Source organism: Panthera onca, chromosome F1 (assembly GCF_046562875.1).
Source record: "Panthera onca isolate mPanOnc1 chromosome F1, mPanOnc1 haplotype 2, whole genome shotgun sequence".
Taxonomy (NCBI): Eukaryota; Metazoa; Chordata; class Mammalia; order Carnivora; family Felidae; genus Panthera; species Panthera onca.
In genome coordinates, this window is record NC_138355.1 from 27,952,548 (window position 1) to 27,960,051 (window position 7,504).

Below are 7,504 nucleotides of genomic sequence, written 5' to 3' on the forward strand. Positions count from 1 at the left end.
CTGAATGTGGACCCCAAGATTCATATGTTAACACCTCAACTCCCAATATGATGGTATTTGGAGATAGGGCTTTAGGGAATAATTAGGTTTAGATGAAGTCATGAGGGTGGGGGCCTGGTCTGATGAGATTAGTACCCTTGTAAGAAGAGACACGAGACAGGGGCACCTGGGAGGCCCTGGTTAAGGCCCTGGTTAAGTGTCTGACTCAAGCTCAGGTCATGATCTCACTATTCGTGAGTTTGATCCCTGCATCAGGCTCTGTGCTGACAGCTAAGAGCCTGGAGCCTGCTTCGGATTCTGTGTCTCCCTCTTTCTCTGCCTCTCCCCTGCTCTCTCTCTCTCTCTCTCTCTCTCTCTCTCTCTCTGTCTCAAAAATAAGTAAATATTAAAAAAAAAAATTTAAAAAACAAGAGACACCAGAGAGCAAGTGCTTACTCACTGACACATGGGTTCGCTCTCTCTCTCTCTCTTTCCCCTGTGAGGACACATCAAGAAGGTGGCTGTCTGCAAGCTTGGCCAACACCCTGATCTTGGACTTCTGAGCCTCTGAAACTGTGAGAAAATAAATTTCTGTTGTTTGAGCCACTCAGTCTATGGTATGTGTTAAGGCAGCTGACCTGACTAATACCATTGTTAAATACTACCTTTACTTTGTTTCAGTAGACACAAAGTGAACCTGCTATATCTTAGAAATCGTGACTCTGTGTGGGTACTGAAGATGAGCCTGCTTTTCTTCATCAGTTATGGTACCTAAAAATAGGAATAAATTATATCTTAATATGCCTAAATTTGTCACAATATAATATTCACTGATGTCTAAAATATACCAGTAAAAGTAACAACTTAGTAACCTAGAAAAATTCAAGTAGTCACAACAAGATGCCAAAATCATATCTACCTATAGCTGTAAGATATGTTCCAAATCCAAAACTTTGTGATTTTATTTAAATTTTAATTTCAGTAATTATAAGAATGGATTTTCTTCACTCAAAATGTATAACATCTGAACATTTTCATGAAAGTAAGGTGTAACAACTGAGAATTATAATACTTTTCCCTCATTTTGTGTACAGGAGCATTTTAATTAACAGGACAGCTTTACATTATTTTCAAACACTGGAGTATTTCTTATTCTGGAACTTCCTTCTTGGATAGCTCATTATAAAAACATCATATCAATGTCAGTTGAATGCATGAAAGAGTCATTGTCATCAGGCATCCCTCCTGATCAGTCTTATCCCCTCATCTGTGATATATAATTACATAGCAGCACTGGAGCTAGCATAGAATAGAATAGAATAGAATAGAATAGAATAGAATAGAATAGAATAGAATAGAATGTGTTTCCCACTGCTATGCCAGAACAGCCTAGGGAAGAGCCCTTCTTAGCACAGGCGGATCAAGGCAATGGCCAGTGACACACAAAGAATAAATTCACTTGTGTCTGATTTCATTTATATGAGATGGGTCTTTAATATTCCACATTACCTGATTCCAGATCACTAAGATTTTTTGTTTTTGTTTTGTTTTAAATATTAATACTAATGAGAGATGGAAGGGTGTAAGAAAAAAAGTAGATAAGTTAGATCTTAACATTAACTAATTTGTAATGAATAAATGCAGTTTACTTTAGGTTTTTGTAAGATTTCAATATATTCAAAAGGACCTCAGAGAAACAATTTTATTTTCCATGTATTGATTTTAGGGTGTCTTACACATAACGTGGGGTCATCAAACACAACTGACTGAATTGTTGGGAAAAATGCATGCTGGGATGGAGCCCAACAAAATGAAAACGATGAACACCAAGTACCTTGTACCTCTGACCCTAGCCCTAGACGCCAGCCCCAAAATTCATTTCTACCTTTAGGCAAAGCCAGGAATCCATTCCAGTTATCTGCCTGTTGAGCATTTCTCCCAACCATCTTTCACTCTTGTAGGCCACCTCTTGCCAATCCTTCAATTACTATTACAAAACTAAGTGATCTGCTTAGGCAGAAGGCTAGGCACCAGAAGGGTTAAGGTTGTGAGGGGAGGCAAGAGTTTCAAAACACCACTCATAGTCAGTTCTTTTTTTTTTTTTTTTTTTGATGTTATTTATTTTTGAGAGAGAACACGTATGAGCAGGGGAAGGGTAGAGAGAGCAGGGGACCAAGGATCTGAAGCAGGCTCTGTGCTGATAGCAGAGAGCCAGGTGCAAGCCTTGAACTCATGAACTGTGAGATCATGACCTGAGTCGAAGTCAGATTCTTAACCGACTGAACCACCTAGGCACCCACATAGTTTCACTTTTAAGTGATTTTATAATTCAGTCAAGAAGACAGAGTATATAAATGTTAAAATTATTGAAGCACATTTACAAAATAACACAAAATTTTAAGTGATATTGTGTAACTCAGATGCATAAATGCATCCTCCTCCCCCAATAAAAGAGTGAATAAATGAGCCACAGATTAGAATTTTAAAGGTTTCAAGGGCTGTGGGCTGACATAAAAGAAGAGAAAGAGCACTGAAAGTTAAAATATGCATTGATAAAACATTTCAGAATGTATTGAAATTCATATTTGCTTAAATATATATGAGCTAGCTGTTGGCTATTTATCTATTCAAGAAACACCTGTTGAGCACCTGCTGGTTTCCAAGTATTCATTCATTCATTTGTTTATTCAACAAATAGTTTGTACTGCCTGTTGTGTGTCAGCAGCTAGAAACAGGCAAGACAGGGCTATTCCCCGAACACACTTGAAATCCAAGGGGAGGTATAATATGGCAATTTATTAGAAATATATATGTATGTTTTATATATATAACATATATATGTATGTATGTATGAACGTATGTGTTTGGTCATTCAGACAACCAAAATACATTTCTCATATGTATCTGGTCTTATTTAAGCATGGAAGTAATATGATCATATTTGCAAATCTTAAAACATGCTCCTTTTATTGCTCCAAATTACTCTCTGCAGGAGCCTGCTTGGGATTCTCACTCTCCCTTCCTCTGCCCCTCCTTCTCCTCTCAAAATACATAAATAAACATGAAAATAAAATAAAATAAAGAAAGTTAATTCCAGATCCTGAATTGAGTGACTGTGTTAATGGTGATGTCATTTACTGAGATAGGAAATACTGAAGAACAAATTTGGGGATAAAGTTTGATGATACTGAATTTAATTTTCAACAAGCTCAGTTTGGGTTGTTACACTATGTTAGATGCAAAAAATAAGGCATTGGGTCTGACCTTGAGGGCTCATAGTATAGGAGAAAAATAATTAATACATTATTGTAATTTAGCATAATGAAAGGCTAAACAGAGATAGGCAGAATGTTGAATTAGTCAAGATAGGTGAGGTAACACTGTAGTAATGAATAAGCACCAAATCTCAGTGACTTAACCAATAAAAGTTTATTTCTTGCTTATATGAATTCTAATGCAGTTTCAAAGGACTTTCCAGAGCAGCTCCCCCCGTGTGGTGTGTTTGGGCCATTTCTATCTTGTGGTTCTGCCATCTAGTCAAAATTCCTCCATGGTTTCCCAGGAGAGAAAAGAAAGTTGGAAGGTCACGCACCAACTTTTAAGTGTTTTGGAACAGAAGTGGCACCTCTCACTTGTACTCATAGCTCTTTGACCAGAAGAAAACATGTGGCCCTACCTCATTAGTAAGGAGATGGGAAATGTGGGGCATAATGAGGTTATTCACTGAGAAGGAGGAGTTTCTGCCATGGGTGTGAAATGAGAGTGATTAATTAAATAGGAAAGTCAAGAAATCCTTGGTAGGGAGGCCACATTTGTGCTGGGATTTGAGAGAAGTCTAGGAGTTGGCCATGTGATGAATACAGAGGAAGAACTCTGCAAGCCAAGGGAACATCATGGGCAAGGACAGTGAAACATAAAAGAGCTTAAGATGTTGGAGATGTTTGGGGAATGGCAAGAAAGAACTTGCAGTTAGCATATATGGTTTCAAGGAAATAGAAGAAAATAGTTGATTATAAAGATTGGGCATGAATATCTTACTAAGGAGGTTGTATTCTCATCTGTAGGCAAGGGTGAGCCTTTAGTGAATTTTAGGTTAATAACTTTACCAGATTAGGGAGGAAAAATGCCTGAGAAAAGATGAAACTGGAGGCAGGAAAACGATCTAGAAGACTGTCATATAGAAGCTAGACCTTTGGAAGAGGCAATAGAGATGTGTATACTTAGAAAATAAAATGAGCAGGACTTGGAAAACCATTGACATGTGAGGGTGAGGAAGAAGGAGCTATGGAGAATAAATCTGCAGTTTCTAGCTTGGTCATTTCAATGGATGGTGAAGCCATGAACAGAGGTAGGGAAAGCAGTCCCTGAGACACATTGAAGAGTAAAAATAACTTTTCTATATTTAAAAAAAAAGTCAAGACTCTAGGCTCATCCTTTGTTGAAGGTTGTTTACGAAGAGCTAATCTAGAACTACGCTGTAATAATATTTTTCTTTAAAAAAAAATCTTTGTCTAGGGAAACACTGAAGGGGTAGACTTTGTTATTAGCTAAAACTGCCTCCCTCTTTGAGTCTTAGCACAGTTTCTATTGCCTACTAGATCTGATGTGCTTGGAGCATGGAAGCATCTGGAGCAGCCACATTTCCTTATTCAAGCCAAAACAAGTTAACTCATCTCTGGCTTATCTCATATCCGCCCTGTAGATCTCATGGGAGGATATAGCCCGTATTACTAAAATAATGTGTAGAAAACAAAAATAGCATGGAAAGAAGTTTCTCAACATGATCTTCATAGTTGCTTTTCAAAATAATGTACTCCTAAAGTTAACATAAGTAAATGTTTTCTGTTTAAATATTGCTTGAGTTTTGATAAAGATCTTACTTTTTTTTTTGTATCCTTATGAGAATTCATTTAACTTTGGGGGAATCTTTTTGTATTAAGGGAAGAAACTGTTAGATTCTGTTTTTTCCTCTACTGACTGATTTTATAACTTGTGAGCCACTTGACCTTTTGACAATTAAGCCCTTGATTGTGAAACAGGATAATAATGTTTAACTCTCCTATGAGAATGTTATTGAGACTTATTCAATCAAAGGCTTTAAAACACTATTGTACCTTTAGGCAAAATGTATTCATAAATATTAAGTATGAATAATTCTGCTATTTATTTTGAATATAAGCGTTTATTTAGTACTTATATTTAGTAATACTCTATTGTATATTAGGTGCTGAAAATAAAAGGATAGATAAATATGGTTCCTACCTTCAAGAAATTCTCCATTTTCATTGGGAAGATAAACAATAAGATCAAAAAGTCAACATAAAGAAGCACAACTTCATGAATGGTCAAGTGAATCCCTAGAAGAAATAAAAGGTGAAAGGAAAAAAACGTCAACAGAGAGGTTACCTGAGCTATTCTAAAAAACCTGAAGAATCTTTCAAAGCTTTCCTTCCATGACAAGATGTTTGAAGCAAGTCTTATTTTTCAACTTTGTATCTTATTACCACATGTACATAGTTAAGAGATTTGGCCCCAGATATGCATCACCTGTATTTAATCCCTGGTAGGTGACCTTGAGCAAGCTTCTAAACCACTTAATGCCTCCATTTCTTCATCTGTAAAATGGTAGTAATTACAGCAACACCTCATAAAGTGGTGGAGGACTAAACAAGTTATACGTGCAAAGTCCTTAGAAGTGACTGACACTTGGGGTGACTGGGTGGCTCAGTCTGCTAAGTGTCTGACACTGGATTTCAGCTTAGGTCGTGATCTCACAGCTCATGAGACTGAGCCCTGCATTGAGAGCCTGGTTGGGATTCTCTCTCTATCCCTCTCTCTCTGTCCCTCCCCTTGCTTGCATGTGCACATCATGCTCTCTCTCTCTCAAAAAAAATTTTAAAAAAATTTTAAAAAAGTGATTGACACTTATTAAGCATTCAGTACATGCTAGCTATTTTATTTGCCCTCTCTCCTACACTGTTTTACATATAGTAGATACATGCTCTTGGAATTAAATTAGCAGATGCTTGGATACAATCCAAAATCAGATAACTAAGGATCCATTCAACTGTCATTGTTATTAACAAGGATCCATTCAACTGCCACTGTTATTGACAAAAGTCTGGAAAGATCTGACTGCATAAAGAAATGAAGACCATGAAAAAGTCTACAGAATATGAGGAAGGAAACAGTACCTTTAACATGCCATGGGAGCGGGGACAATGCCAGTCTTATTGCCCTGACAGCTACCTAACGTCTAGCACATAACAGATTCTCCATAAATATTTGTTGACTAACAATCCAATGGGGAGGGGAAGGGGAAAGGGGCATAACATAGTTCCGAAAATCATCTAGAACATTATTCTGAAAGAAATTTCTATTTTTTTGTCCTCTTCCATAACATGCAGGAAGACATATCCTCTACGAAACATTATCAGAAAACCATAATGAGAAAAGGAAGGGACATTGGTAGTTCAAGGACTAGTGATTAAAAAAAGAAAAAAAAAAAACTTAAATTACCACCTGTAATGACTTTGAAGGAATTGTCTATTAAAGGCAAGTCTCTAGCAGATGTCATGTCAGCTGCAATAGATCTTAAGCAAGAAGGTGGAGGGTGGTACTCACCAGGAGTCAAAAACTGTCAGGCAAGCTGGCTGCTTCTAAGTGCTAGTTTACATTGTCCAAACCCTGGACAGTGAATATGTGTGGTAATAAATTCTAAGGATGTTAGACCAGGAGGCAGGAACATAACTTTGGACTGGGCTGAATTTATCAATTGGCATGTATCCATGAGAGATTCTGGATTCAGTGAGCTAACTCAAGCAGCTAAGAATAGTTCTAATTGTTGGCTTTGATTTAACAGTGTTCTGTGCTGAGTTACATTGAGATAGCAGAAATTCTTTGGTATTATATGAAAGTGATTCTCTACCCTATTAGACCCAATATCCCCTTTTTATATTTTTTGGTAATATCCCCTTTGTTTTGACCGAAATTCATAGTTAATATAATCTACTTATACATATCATTTTTAAATCAACATAATAGTCTATCTGTGACATACTGAAATAAAAGGAAAGTATCAATTCAATGTATGAATGCTTAGGCACAACTCCACTAGAAGACACTGTAAAATAGTCCTAAGTCTGAATCTATATTCAGAATCACCTTCTCCAGATGATACAGATGTATTCTTTTGAAGTTCATAAGCAGTAGTGCAGTCAGTGATAGGATTTTTCCAAAATGGTGAAACAAGTATTGATAAAGTTCTGAAAAAACAATATAATAATATCTTTATTTATATGAATCTTGCTTTCCAGAAAAATTTTAAATTTTCAATTAAAATATTGCAAAAGTAGTCTGTTTAGATATTAGATGGAGTTAGGCTCTAGGTTCAAATTATTGTAAACAGATTTTTCACATACAGTAATATCCAGAGGACCACTGAATATTGTACAGGATGCAGTACAATTCTTTGTTGAGTCAATCTGTCCCATTAATTGCAGGACATTTACTATTCCTGGCCCCT

General features: G+C 36.6%; 1 long non-coding RNA gene across 1 annotated transcript; it reads right to left on the bottom strand.

Moving 5' to 3' along the window:
- Positions 1-676: 676 nt before the first annotated feature.
- On the bottom strand, positions 677-7,236 carry LOC132686955 (uncharacterized). Its single transcript, XR_009613911.2, has 3 exons — positions 7,144-7,236; positions 5,242-5,336; positions 677-750 (listed from the first exon to the last, which is right to left on the bottom strand). It is a non-coding gene; the product is annotated as an uncharacterized LOC132686955 (long non-coding RNA).
- Positions 7,237-7,504: the final 268 nt, after the last annotated feature.